General features: G+C 45.1%; 1 protein-coding gene across 12 annotated transcripts in view; it reads right to left on the bottom strand.

Annotated features, from left to right (window-relative positions):
* fbrsl1 (fibrosin like 1) overlaps nt 1-15547 on the bottom strand; it is a 476317-nt gene that overhangs the window by 327816 nt on the left and 132954 nt on the right. The gene's annotated exons all lie outside the window — the stretch shown is intronic.

Raw genomic sequence — 15547 nt, 5'->3', positions numbered from 1 at the left:
TTCAATCCATTTAATTCCCACATAGAGACAGAAACTCAGATGTGTAAAACCGGTAGTCAAGACTGTTTCGGGTCTTTCTGACCACTATTTGTTCCACTTAATTCCCACATACAGACAGAAACTCAGATGTGTATAACATGAAATGGACTAATGAAGCAAAGTTAGCCCTACAAGAATGCTTAGACTGCACTGATTGGAGCATCTTTGAAACTTCAACGGGCACATTGGATGAATACACTGAATATACAGACACTGTAACATCATACATTAGATTCTGTGAGGACATCATGTCAGAATCAGAATCATTTTTATTGCCAAGTATGTAGAACACACAAGGAATTTGTTTCCGGTCGAACACGCTGCACTAGTATCATCATCAAAAAAATTGCAAAGAGGCACTATACAGTTTCATTTGGGCTACTGTTCAAAGAGTTAATGGCTTGGGGGAAGAAGCTGTTTAAAAGTCTGCTGGATTTGGTGCGCATGGATCGGTAGCGCCTGCATATTCGGTATTCCGCTCATTCAACAACAACAAGCCATGGTTCGCTCCCAAACTCGGGCAGCTTAGGAAAGAGAAAGAGTCCACATTTAGAAGCGGCGATCGAGCAGTTTACAAACTCACCCGAAACAGACTGACAAAGGAAATTATGCGGAGAGGCTTAACAAACAGTTCTCCGCTAACGATTCTGCATCAGTGTGGAATGGCCTGAAAGCAATAACAAATTATCGTTTACCATACCCCCAAGCAATGTACAACAATGGTCTGGCTGATGAGCTAAATTATTTTTCCGATTTGAAAAGGACACCCCCATTTCCCTCGTCTGCCCACCATTACCAGAAACTACCGTATTTCTGCCCTCTGCCCTACAGATCCACGAACTGAACGTGAGACGGCTCTTCAAGCAGCAGAAGATCAAGAAAGCTGCGGGACCTAAAAGAGTGTCGCCCTCCTGCCTGAAAGTCTGCGCTGACCAGCTGGCTCCGGTCTTCACACAAATCTTCAACAGATCCTTGGAGCAGTGTGAAGTCGCATCCTGTTTCAAACAGTCTACTATCGTCCCAGTTCCAAAGAAACCAGCACCCTTGGGATTGAATGACTATAGACCTGTTGCTCTGACGTCTGTGGTCATGAAGTCCTTTGAACGCCTCGTGCTGAACCACCTAAAGAACATCACTGGACCTCTGCTAGATCCTCTTCAGTTTGCCTACCGGGCAGACAGGTCTGTGGAGAATGCAGTCAACATCGGACTGCACCACATCCTCGACCACCTCGACAACACAGGAACCTACGCAAGGATCCTGTTTGTGGACTACAGCTCTGCGTTCAATACCATCATCCCAGAACTCCTCATCCCCAAACGTCTCCAGCTTGGTGTCTCCCCTACGATCTGCCAGTGGATCCTCAGGTTCCTGACAGGACGAACACAACAGTTCAGAGTGGGAACTATATCATCCTCAACACAAACCACGAGCACTGGAGCCCCGCAAGGATGCGTCCTCTCTCCATTGCTCTACTCTCTCTACACGAACGACTGCACCTCAACACTCCCAGCTGTCAAATTCATAAAGTTTGCAGACGACACCACGGCCATCGGTCTCATCAAGGACGGCGACGAGTCTGCGTACCGATAACAAGAGGAGCAGCTAGAGCTCTGGTGCAGCTATCACAACCTAGAGCTGAACACGCTCAAGATGGTAGAGATGAGGTCAACACCAACTCTATCCTGAGAAAGGCCCAACAGAGAATGTACTTCCTGAGGCTGCTAAAGGAGCATGGCCTGCCACAGGAGGTGCTGCAACATTTCTACACGGCTGTCATCGAATCTATCCTGTGTTCTTCCATCATTGTTTGGTTCGCGGCCACCACAAAAATGGACAAAATCCGACTTCAACGGACAGTTAGGACGGCGGAAAAAAATCATTGGCACCGCCCTACCCACTCTTGAGGACTTGCACACTGCAAGAATCCAAACTAGGGCACAGAAAATCCTACTTGACCCTCCGCACCCTGCCCACCACCTTTTCCAGATACTTATCGGCACCCAAGCCTGGAAAAAAACAAAACAAAAACATTTGTGAATGGTGCTGTACGTCATATTTTCAATTCCCGAATAAATTCGTGAATGGCAGTGAATGAGTTAGAATAAAACATGTGTTATATAAATATACAATGACTGAATGATTTTGCCATGATTTTCATTATTATAGTCAACTCTAACTGCTGTTTCGTTAATCAGTTTAAATTTCACTTAGGTACAGCAGAATCACATGCACAACACTGTATGTTTGGTTACCTTTACATTGTCACACAAACCACAATGCTTTGAATATTGATCAGTTTATCTTCAATGATAATGTTTTAAAGATCTCGATGACCCAAAATCTAAATCGTAATTAGATTTGATTAAACTTCCAGCCCTGGAACAAACCAAGGGTTGTTTTTATCGGATGGACACTAATAAGGTGAATAGATTTTGACATGGCAATTAAAGTTACACAACCTTTTTGTATTTTATATTTAAAAAAAAAGAATTGTATCATGTATCATGACTTCGTCTGTGTAAGCTCTCAGTCGTACAGGAGTGGTCCATCGATGAGAAGGTTTCTTCAGCCGTCATCTGTACAAATTTGAAGGTTTCGGACGTTTCGCCTCCTATCCAAAAGGCTTCAATCAGTGAACTAAAGTCTGACTGGTCATATCGGCCCCATTTAGTAGTAGTAGTAGTAAGATGGCGCCCCCCTGTGTGGCTGCCTCCACAGCAGCTCTTTCCCTTTCTTGTCTACTTTTTCACTTCTTTACTTTTCCGTTTTTGTTTTGCCTGATCTCGCTCCATAAACCTACGGAGAGGAGATGGGCATCTTTTCTTTTGCTCATCGCCGTTATTTTTTACTTTTTCATCGCTCCTGTGAACGGGGAATCCACGCGCACGCGGAATCCCATTGTTTACAGTCGAGACCAGCTACTAGCGTGGCGGGCTAATAGCGGACTAGCGGCCGCCGCACCAGACATCCCCGATGAATTGAAGAGGAGGAAACGAGGATGTCGGGCCGGGAAAGATCGCCGGAAAAGAACGAGGAAATACCGACACGTTCTCCCGTCCGTCATCATGGGGAACGTGAGATCGCTCCCAAATAAAATGGACGAGCTGGCGGCGCTAACGCGACATCAGAGGGAGTACCGGGAAGCCAGCTTGCTACTCGTCACGGAGACATGGCTTTCGGCAATCACTCCGGACGCCCACGCAGAGTTGGAGGGCTTCCAACTCGTACGAGCGGACAGAAATGAAGGCAGCGGTAAGCAGAAAGGAGGGGGGATTGCTGTATTTGTGAATGACAAATGGTGCAATCCTGGGCACATCACGGTGAAGGAAAAACTTTGCACTCGGGACATCGAGCTGCTAGCCGTTAGCCTTCGGCCGCATTACCTGCCACGGGAATTCTCACACGTCATAGCCGTGACGACGTACATTCCCCCTACGGCAAATGGCGGCGCTGCCTCCGATCCCCTCATATCTGTTGTAAACAAGCTGCAAACCCAGTCCCCCAACGCCTTGTTTATCATCTCAGGGGACTTCAATCACATTTCCCTGAAATTCTCCCTCCCAACATTCACACAGTATGTAACTTGTGCCACCAGAGACAATAACATATTGGACCTATTTTATTCAAACGCCAAGGATGCATACAAACCCTCCCCCCTCCCCCCTCTCGGAAGAGCAGACCACAATATGGTTTATCTCCAGCCTGTGTACAAACCCCTTGTCCAGAGGCAACCAGCTGTGACCCGCACGATCAAAAGATGGTCCACAGAAGCTGAAGAAGCTCTGCGGGACTGTTTTGATTCAACCAGGTGGGAGCTCTTTACTGAGATTCATGGGGAGGACATTGACTCACTCACCAACACCATCACAGACTACATTAACTTTTGTGAACAAAACACCGTACCCACCAGGACTGTGCGGTGTTTTGCCAACAACAAACCATGGATTAATCCCGACATAAAAGTCCTCCTGAAGGAGAAGAAAAGGGCTTTTGTGTCGGGCAACAGAGAGGAACTGAAGGCCGTGCAGATCCAACTGAGGAGGAAGATCAGAGAGGGGAAGAAGGCCTACAGGATGAAAATGGAGGAGCAGCTGCAAGCCAGCAATGTCGCTGGTGTCTGGAAGGGCCTGAAAAACATCTCAGGCCACAAAAGCCCAGTGACATTGAACGAAAAAGACAAGGACTGGGCAGATGAACTCAACCACTTTTTCAATCGGTTTGACAAGACGCCAGCCGCCCCCGGCCCACCGTCAACTTCACCTGTAGCTGCACCTGCACCAACTCTCACTGTGGCCTTACCCTCCCTGCCCCCTCTCACGACCAGCTTTCCACAACCAACATCTGCCCTCCCAACCGTTGCCACACCCTCAGCCGCCACTCTGCCTCCTGGTTCCTGCCTGTCTGTCACAACTGCGCAGGTGAGGAACCAACTGAGGAGGATGAAGGTGAGGAAGGCAGCAGGTCCGGATGACATCAGTTCCCGACTCCTCAAGACCTGCTCCGACCAGCTGTGTGACATTGTCCAGCACTTGTTCAACCTGAGCCTGAAGCTGGGCAGAGTTCCACAACTGTGGAAAACGTCATGCCTGGTCCCAGTGCCCAAGATTGCCAACCCCAAAGAGCTCAACAGCTACAGACCGGTGGCGCTGACGTCTCACCTGATGAAGACGCTGGAGAGACTCGTCCTCGCCCACCTGCGACCGCTGGCAAGCTCATCGCTGGACCCGCTGCAGTTTGCCTACCAGCCCAGCATCGGTGTGGAGGATGCCATCATCTACCTCCTCCATACGGCGTTGCTGCACCTGGAGAATGCTGGGAGCACGGTGAGGATCACATTCTTCGATTTCTCCAGTGCCTTCAACACCATCCAGCCCAGTCTACTGGGGGACAAGCTGCAGCATGCCGGAGTCGACCATCACCTCACATCCTGGATTACAGACTACCTCACAAACAGGCCACAGTACGTGCGGGTAAAGAACTGTGAGTCGGACAGGCTTCTCTGCAGCACCGGAGCGCCGCAGGGAACAGTCCTGGCTCCATTCCTCTTCACCCTCTACACCTCGGACTTCAACTACAACACCCCAACCTGCCACCTTCAGAAGTTCTCTGACGACTCAGCTATTGTCGGCCTCATTACAGAGGGAGACGATAGGGAGTACAGGGGACTGACAAAGGACTTTGTGGACTGGTGCCAGCAGAATCACCTCCAGATCAACACTGGCAAAACCAAGGAGCTGGTGGTGGATTTCTGCAGGAAACAATCGTCACCTGCACCATTGAACATCCAGGGTTCGGACATTGAGAGGGTGACCTCCTACAAGTACCTGGGTGTTACTCTCAACAATAAACTGGACTGGACAACAAACACGGATGCCCTAATCAAAAAGGGACAGAGTCGCCTCTTCCTCCTCAGGAAACTGAGGTCTTTTGGAGTTCAGGGGTCACTCCTAAAGACTTTCTATAACTCTGTGGTGGCATCAGCCATCCACTATGGCATTGTCTGCTGGTCAGGCAGCATCACCACCCGGGACAGAAAAAGACTGGAGCGCTTTGTCAAGCGGGCCAGTTCTGTCGTGGGCTGCTCGCTGGACTCTCTTGAGGAGGTGGGCAACAGACGGACGCTAGCTAAACTAAAAGCTATGACGGACAGCCCCTCCCACCCCCTCCTGCCCATCCTGACAGCTCTGGGTAGCTCCTTTAGCCAGAGACTATTACACCCGCGCTGCAAGAAGGAGAGGTACCGCCGCTCGTTCCTACCGACTGCTGTCAGGCTTCACAATTCCCAATGATCACATGTGAGAAAAAAAAAAAAAAAAAAAAAAAAAACTGGACACTTGTAAATATGGGTTGTTGCAATATATCTAAATGCATCTCTTGATTCTGCACTATGTACAGTCTTGTTTATAGAACGGTTTTTGCACATCTACATTTGCACAGTATACAGTTGACATTTTTATTTTGTTATGCTTAGAATATCTTGTTTTCTATCCTTTCACTCCCACCCCAACCCCATCCCTCTTCAATTGCTGCTGTGGACTGCAAATTTCCCCATTGCGGGACGAATAAAGGTATTCTGATTCTGATTCTGATTCTGATTTATATATCCCTAATGTCCAGACATGGTGGCGCCGGACACAGCTATGATAGGTCCCTACCCTCAGGTTGGGGGGAGCTGAGGATCACTCCCTGTGGCCCCACTGATTGTTCCTACATTCCTGACTAACGACTGGCCTATTTGCCCCACTCCCACCGGTATCACCTCATCAGCATTACGAATGTTGCCTAACCTGTTTTGCTTAAGCAGGCTATTGTATGAACGATCCAAATTGAACCTCACCCCACCAGACCGGTTTAATGACGGATTTAGTTGTTTTATGAGAATCCGATTGGCTGCGTAGCGTACATGAACTGTACGGCATTATTGGCTGGCCACCTGTCACTCGTTGAGTTACATTGCAAAATGTGCGCTGCATAGATGTTCTTGCGCTTAGAGGGAACATTGGACGGAGGCATTCAAGGTGGAGGTGGGACTCCACCACGGCCCCTTCTTATTTGCGATGGTGATGGAAGGGCTGACAGACAATGTTAGACAAGAATCTCCTTGGACCATGATGTTTGCAGATGACATTGTAATCTGTAGCGAGAACAGGGAACAGGTGGGGGAGAAACTAGAGATGTGGAGGTATGCCGTGGAAAGATCAGTGTGTGAATGAGAGTTATACAAGTCCAAGAGTGATGCTACAGGGAGAAGAGATAAAGAAGGTGGATGGTTTTATGTACTTGTAGTTAACTGTCGAGAGTGTGGAAAAGAGGTGAAGAAGCGTGCCCAGGCAGGCTGGAACGGCTGGAGAAAGATGTCAGGTGTGATGTGTGATAGAAGGGTTTCCGCTAGGATGAAAGGAAAAGTGTATAAAATGGTGGTGAGACGAGCCATGATGTTTGGACTGGAGACAGTGCCACTGAGGAAAAGACAGGAAGCAGAGCTGATTATGTTGAGGCTTTCTTTGGGAGTGACCAGGTTGGATAGGATCAGGAATGAGTATATCAGAGGGACCACTCATATTAGAGGCTTTGGAGAGAAAGTCAGAGAGGCCAGACTGAGAGGGTTTGGACATGTCCAGAGGAGAGTGAGTGACCATATCGGGAGAAGGATGCTGAGCCTTGAACTGCCAGGCAGGAGACCGAGAGGAAGCCCAAAGATGAGGTTTATGGATGTTGTCAAAGAATATGTGAAGGTAGCTGATGTGAGAGAAGAGGATGCACCAAACCGGGTTAGATGGAGGACACTGATTTGCTGTGGTGACCCCTGAAGGGAAAAGCCGAAAGAAAAAGAAGATTAAAAAAAAGAGAATTGCTAGCCATTTTAAATATTTTTCAAAGCGATTATGTTTTTGATTTGCCGTCTAAAATTCCTGTGCATGCTTCATATTGAGAGGGAAGGAGATACTTAAACAACATTTGCAGGATGAGAAGTCATGAGCTATATGGCCTTGTAAGGTATGACTCCACCAGGGTAATTGTGGCATATTATTGACCTTAGTTGCTTTAAAACACTGCCAGCTCTTACTTCCTCTACCCTTTTCCATCTCTTCCCCCTCTACTGACACTGATGAGGAGTTGGGAGCTGCTCCCAGGTCTAATGATGTCAGCCCCCAAGAGGAAGTGCCTGTCTGCTGAATCTCAACAACGAGCCGTCAAAGCTTGGCCCTGACGCTGTAGCTAAAGAGAGAGCCCAAAGGATTGACGGGGAAGCTCTGACCATGAGAGAACAACAACCAAAACATAATTATAAAAATAATAATAAAGCCAGTGTGACCTGCACCCACAAGAAGGCACCATACCTTTTTCATCTTTTAGCCATGTGTGTCCACTCACTTGTCCTGTTATCTGAGCTCCATACAGCAGACTTAGACCATGGTCCTGATTAAATAAGCCGGAAATGTGGCAAAGTGGAAAGTAGGGGTAATCCAATCGATTATCCACTGCTGATGGTGATCGGCCACCAATTGTGTTGGCCACCAATTGTGGTTGGTCACCAATTTTGATCAGCTGATTACCGTGGAAAAGTATGTGATAGGTGATTGCTGATCAAAGCCTTTTATGGTCACTCAATTATGCTAAGTGGCCAGTTTCCGAACCAATACCTACACATGTACAACAGTTGCAAATGACGAATAAAAGTCTCATATTTTATGAGAGAGAAAATATACATTTTATTATTTTTTTATTTTCTTAATAAAGGATCATGTAGTTATTTCCATGAATAATTTAAACATTAATTTCCATCTTTGATCCTCTCTTGTTTTTCTACTTTCATTCCTTTCATCACTTTGCTGCTGTGAAATGTAAATTTCTCCACTGTGAGACTAATAAAGGCATATCCAATCCAATCCTCATGAATGATGTGCATTACATCATGAGGATATTGCCGAATGAGGTCAAAGGCTGGAAAATAAATCAACTTGCCCCTTCTATTCATCCCAGGGGCAGTTTTAAGGGCTGTTTCTACTTCGCCGAAAGATATGTTTTTTTTGATTGTCTATATTTGAAAAATAATCCATCTGCAGCCAGCACAAATAGTTCAAAATTAAGCAAATATACCAGACCGATCGGATTTTTAGGCATTCTGCAACTTCTGGATATATCGTTGGTGGGCTTGTTGCGTCACACGTGTGTATGATTTTGAAGTGCGCTTTTCAACCCTTTCATGTCTTTCAATTCCTTGATCTCCTTGATGTGCGTCTCACCCTGACGCATAGCACACGCTTGAAAATTGTATAAAAGGAGCTGTCACGGGACAGAGAGATTGGGCGAACCACAGGGCAGAATCATATCAGACTCATCTCGGACTCAGACCCAGACAGACGCACCGCTCGCAGAGACCTGCTCAGCATCGCACGGAGTTTCACAGCACGACTTGCTCGACTCTACGCCACGATCAAGCTCTGCGCATCATCTGCCTGGAAGATCTGACAACGAACCTGTTAGGGTAATTTGCCATACAAACATCTCTAAACATCGCTCTGTAATCTTTGTTTACATTTTGAACTTCCTCGTATGTCATATCCTGCCTTCCTTTACACGATGTCACATTTTATTACGTCACATCCTGTCGCGTCATTACTATGCGCCACATAAATACTCCTGCAGCCCGTTCGTCTCTCTCTCTCTCCATGCGCTCCCTCCTCCGTCCGACCCACAATGCCCGTGCTCTTCAAATTAAATCAACTTTCTGTTCAAGTCCTGGCTCCCTGATGATTTAACCATCGATCTCCATCAACACCCGTCGAAGCAATGAACCAAGGGCGAACGATAAAAAATAACCCAACATTCTGGTGCCAAGAAACCCGCGCCGGTTGGGTCCGAAGCGCTTGAGGGGTGCGTGATGGAAGCGCCTCTTCATTCTGACCTGACCACACGGTTGAGTTTCACGGGTGAGTGCCGCTAGCATGCTGCTATGTTGGGTGAACGAATGTGGAATCCTTTGTGGCCAGAAGGATTTCTTTGCGCGTAATCCACGTATCGAGGCTACTAATGCGACTTTATTGGAAGATATCGTCCGATTATAGCCCATGTTCAAACTATGGGTTCTATTTCTGATGATCGGGCCAAGGCGGGTCCCCATTTGAGTCGTGCCTGGAGGTGTATTAAATATATACGCGACAAATCGATCCTAATATTTATCGAGATGTCTGGTTTACCGCGCCCTGGCTGCCGTACTGTAAGACCAGAATAATTCTAATTATAATATTCACAAGGGGTGAATTTTTGGAATTCACTGCGCGCGAGGGCCGTGAGTGGAATTGGGGAATTGAGAGATTTCACTCCGGACGTTTTTTGTTTTAAATAGCTGCAGCTATGATTGTTGTCGGCAAGAGACAGAAGCTCTTAGCTTTTGGTGGTCGTCTGCTTGTATCCACAAGAGCGACGAGGGACCGTTCCCTCGGCGAGGCCTGCTTGTTGACGCGATATTGTGGATTACCGTAATTTCATTCAATTAATTCACCAACACTAGCACATGGTCAACAATGCTAGCCATTGCTACGGGGTTTCCCAGGGAGTTTCATTGTCCAGGGGGCAGAGGGTGGTCGGCTGGAGGAGGGGGGCGTTAGGGGGAGCAGTCCTTGTGTGTGTGTTCTTGTCTTCCCTTTTCGTGTTTTGTCTTTCGTCTTTTTGTGCATGGATTGTGTGTTTTTATGTATTGTTGTGTATGTACGCGCGTTGTGTAAACTTCTAAGAAAACCAAAGAATGCGGATAGACCACCTCCCCATTCTTCTTTCTGTACCCGTAAGAGAGGGATGGGGGGTGAATTCACAACCACATTCTGAGATCGGCAAATTGATTCATTCGCGAACAAGTTAATAAAGGAAAATAAAATTAATAAAGGGCTGCGTTAACATTCACAAACATGTGTATAAAAGACATTCTTCCTGCCGAATTTGATTCTGCCGCGAGGCCTCTCTTCTCCACAGAACCGAGGCGGCCTTGTCATCACGAGAGAACTCGACCTGGTGCCATGGAGTGGGCTGTCCTGTCTCATCGGGAGACCTGTTCAACCATGCAGCGAGGAGACTTTCGTCTCCGCTCGATGTCCTCAAGAATGACATAACACTGTTTCTTTTTCCATAGCTTATTGACGAATGCTACTTGAAACAAAAAAACTGAATTAAATAATTAATTAGACTGAGTGAGCAAATGAATAGACATAAGCCGAACTACAGTGAATTTGTAAAATTATCAGCGTTGAAATTGTGCCACATTGTTCTCAAGAGCGATTTGAACATTGGCCATTTGCGTTTTGGAGTTATTTATGACTGCTGGGATCTGGCCTGCTGTGTCTCAAAAACTGGGGGATGGTGTTTAAGCAGTGAGACCATTGCATTCCTTAGGATAACAATCATGTATGTTTTTGCTCAAGTTTTTCCTCTATCACGGTTCAATTGAGGAAATAAGGATGTTTATCTCAAATTGAACTGAAATCAGCAAGATAGATGTTGCTAGATTCAATGATAAATGATTATGATTAATTCACTCTTTTGAAGCTACATGCCCTTTTCCATGTAAGACAAATCATTTTGAAATCCTGATTTGGGCAAATGCGAAATGAAATGGAAATTGTATAACATGACAGAATCAAAGAGTGACTTTATAAAATTATGAGTTTAGTTTGTCAAACAGAGCTGAACCTTGTTCTGTCCACAGCTTGTTCAAGACATTTGAAACAAGCCAGAGTTATTTACGATGCCTCTTATCAAGGGTTTTTGTCAGGACAGAGCTTCAAAGAGGGGTTTAAAAGACCCAGAGAAAATTCGGAGGCCCTGCTGGCTCGTAAACGACGGTTCAATTGGAAAAAGTAAATAAAATGGTCAGTAAATTGGGCTGAATAACAGGAACATTTATCTTGAATTGGATGGAATTGGCAAGGTAAATGTAACTAAATTTGCAGGTGATTAAGTCCTTACAGAGATTCACCAGTTGATATTGTTGGACATTTCATAGAAGGAAAGTTATAGATTTATTAAGATAATGATTGTGACGTGATCATTACACTGGTTTTGACCTGACAATTGTCATCCCCTGAAATCAAAGAGCAGATGATTTGATTCATAAAAACGATAAATTGAATTTGATCGGATGCGCCTTTATTAGTTTCTGAGCAGCGAAATTAATTTCAAAAGGGAAAGATGGAGTTGCAAAATTGGATGACTGAACTATTTTCATTATGCTTTTTGTGCAGATGATGTGTAAAGCAACAATTCGCAAACAGAGCTGGGATGATGGTTGAGAAATTGTTCCATTTGCAGGATGAATTGATTAACTGTGGGGTGCACAAGCCATTTGCATCCACCCATCCTGTGATTTTCATCCGGAGTATCATCCGAACCGAATTTGCATTCTTGGTGTTTTTGGAAACAAAGTTTAATCTCTGCTTCAGTTGTCATAGGACATCCAACAAAGGAGAGGCCGCAATGGCTGGTGGGATGCACCTGCAGAACTAGAGTTGGCACACCCACCTGATGATTTGGGATCAATGACAAAGTCCATATTGAGAATAGTTTTGTTTTCCAAAAGCATAATGTGTGGCATTTATTGTAATGCATGACAATTTTTATTGTACATATTTCTCATCCAACCATCTAGCGAGCAACGAATTGTTACAATTAGGCTTGATTGAATTGAAAGTATTCAATGTTGGAGATGCAATGGAGGAAATCCAACGTTTATTAAGACAGCATGCAGATGCTAATTTATCTTCTGGCTGCCTTTGCGTACAGTGATGACATTTGTCAGTTCAAAAGTAGTTATAGTTACGACTAAAAGTGCAGTCAAGATTGATTTGATTGTGAATTATTATCATTATTATTATGAATTGGATGCAGTGCACATTGGAGTAATTGACTGCAGTGCACATTAAAGGAATTTCTCGCCGGTAAGAATGAAATTGGCAAATGAGTTCAATGGGCACCGATGTCAGCCAGAGATTCAGGCGAAATCAGAGATATTGTGTAGGGCTTCCACGCTAACCAGCTTCTTTCAGAATTGAGAGAAAGAGATCCTTCAGAAGGGGAGGACTCCTGCGGAATCCGTGCCAGGGTGGCCGCAGATGAAGCTGGGTTGCGCGAATGGATGTCCTACGCAGAAGCGAAACTGACTGTCAACTGGTGCCCTCCAACTGAATGACAAAAGGCGAGTACGAGATGACCATTTACACAGATCGCCATAATGTTGACGACCATGTCAACTTGTGCAAATTGTAGAAGGCTATCCTCCACCCATACCATTTGGTGACATGCAAATGTCCACCAAAAACACATTTTTGCAGAGATGATTTGCTTGGGTGCCAGCAGAGGAGTAACAGCAGAAGAAGCTGTGCTCAATGTACAAAAATTCCGTGGTACACGCTACATGAATTAGTTCTCATGCAGGTGTTGAGAGACATGCCAAAATTTGGACTCCAAATTTTTGACCAATGATTGACAAGCAGTTTTATGCAAATTGATGTCTGTGTAAGCTCTCAGTCGTACAGGAGTGGTCCATCGATGAGAAGGTTTCTTCAGCCGTCATCTGTACAAATTTGAAGGTTTCGGACGTTTCGCCTCCTATCCAAGAGGCTTCGTCAGCGAACTAGGGTCTGACTGGTCGTATTGATGATCTGTGCAATGTCCAAGAGGGATCGTGTTCCGCGCAAACACGTTCCCAATTGGCAAATTGAGACTTTTCATGTCTCAACAGGGGGGAATGGCAATAGCCTAGATCATCATTGCCAAAATTTTCACTTTTGGTGTTGAGTGATGTTAGCTGCAAAATCATTCCCACAAGAAAGTGGTGCCCTCCAGAAATGCAGACTCACTAGCAACTAACATACACTAACCAACTAAAATCTAACAATAACAATGTCTGCCATTTATGTGAGAGAATTGCATTACAGAGCCTAAACGATGAGACAGATTTTGATAGGGAAAGAAACCCCAAGAAAGTGATGTGCAGAATGAAACCATCCTTTCGACATGTGGTTGCGGAGCTGCTAGCCGTCTTAGCAGCTACAAGCTTCGTCTGGACTCGCGAGGACACCACACCGTCAAGAAGATTCCCGATGCACATCACTGGAGCCGAAGATCACACATCTTTTCCCATTCACCAGCTCATCTGTACCACACCCTGGGGCCTGCTTGCGACAAATGCTACAAACAATTTCGTTCCTACTCGTCATCCTGGTGATCACCATCCAGGATCCCATGAAGATTTGACTATTGTAGCCAGAGAATGACATGACTTTGATTTGAGAATGTTTCCATTATGATTTTCTTTTCTGTTCACCTCGACCGATGTTAAAAATGTTCGCCAGGGGGGAGATGTTAGGGTAATTTGCCATACAAACATCTCTAAACATCGCTCTGTAATCTTTGTTTACATTTTGAACTTCCTCGTATGTCATATCCTGCCTTCCTTTACACGATGTCGCATTTTATTACGTCACATCCTGTCGCGTCATTACTATGCGCCGCATAAATACTCCTGCAGCCCGTTCGTCTCTCTCTCTCCATGCGCTCCCTCCTCCGTCCGCACCACAATGCCCGTGCTCTCCAAATTAAATCAACTTTCTGTTCAAGTCCTGGCTCCCTGATGATTTAACCATCGATCTCCATCAACACCCGTCGAAGCAATGAACCAAGGGCGAACGATAAAAAATAACCCAACAGAACCTACTTACAAATAAAGAGAAACATCAAAGTCTTTAGGCTCATAAATTGGTGAAATTTGAACATAGATCACTGGATTCCCGGGACAGTTGAAAGTCCCTCATGACGTTTCCCCCCATGCTAATTGGGCTCAGATCACAGGCGATGGTGTTATGTGCCCACAGCCAAAGCCAACAACAAAATTCCTCTGTGTTGACCTCAGCCAATATATAACAATATTCAAATGTGTTTTTTTTTCTTTCCCCAAAACAGAAAAGTAACATTTCTTGAAATGATCAAATGCTTTAAATTTGGTTCGAAACCTTGGATGCATGATGCCACGATTGTAAGGTGTATAGCCTCTTGCTTTATCAACAAAAATAAGATAAAGCAATAAGCTCGCTATAACGGGTTGTCATATTAAATTTTATGATCAGGCGCTCTCTCTTATCCCCTGCTTGGTATCTTTTATCTCCTGCTAGGCTATTTGATAGTGGATGGGCTCCACATTATCTTGACTCCAGTTCTCTTGGCATTACTGCCATACTTCTCAGCATATATCAGATAAGCGTTGTAATCAGCTTTAGCTTGGGTGGCGGGCCTATGATTTACCATGTTAAACAAGAAACAAGACTTAGCATAAAATAACATGAAAATATGTTGGATTTTCGGTTATAAACAAAAGCAGGATCACACCTTCTGGAATTAGATGAATAACAATAACAACAATTACGTGTATATGCACACACACAAATACACACACATACATACATGCGCACAAAGGCGCACATGCTCGCACACACACTTTTCTTATATGGTTTTGATGGTAATCCAAAAAAAAGGTGGCCCGTATGGGGTTTGCATAAATAGGAAAAGGAAACTCCTCAGGCTTCGTTTTTCACTAATTTGATACATAAAACAGCACACATAAGGGCACAGACAAATACGAGAGTACAGTACAAACTTTTCATGGTCCTTTCCTTCCGAAAATATAATTCAAACTTAGAGTGGTCCACAATAAACCAAATCAGACATTGGCAGAATAAGTTGCATTTTTGTATACACCATGTCTATTTGTGCCATGTTTGTGCCACTTGTTAGAAACATGCTGCAAGTGTGCAAATACAGTAAAGTCTCGTTATATCGATATTCTCGAGAGTCCGAAAAAATATCGATATAACCGGACTATCGATATATCCGATCCTGCGCGCATGTAATTTTCTCCTTGCGTTCATAGAAATAGTATTGTAATAAGCGGTACTATCGATATAACCGATATCGATATAACGAGACTTTACTGTATGTGGATAAATGTAATTTCAAC

This window comes from Hippocampus bargibanti, linkage group LG04 (genome assembly GCF_051943395.1).
Source record: "Hippocampus bargibanti isolate YZ-2025 linkage group LG04, ASM5194339v1, whole genome shotgun sequence".
NCBI lineage: Eukaryota > Metazoa > Chordata > Actinopteri > Syngnathiformes > Syngnathidae > Hippocampus > Hippocampus bargibanti.
This window is presented reverse-complemented; position numbering and strand designations above follow the sequence as displayed.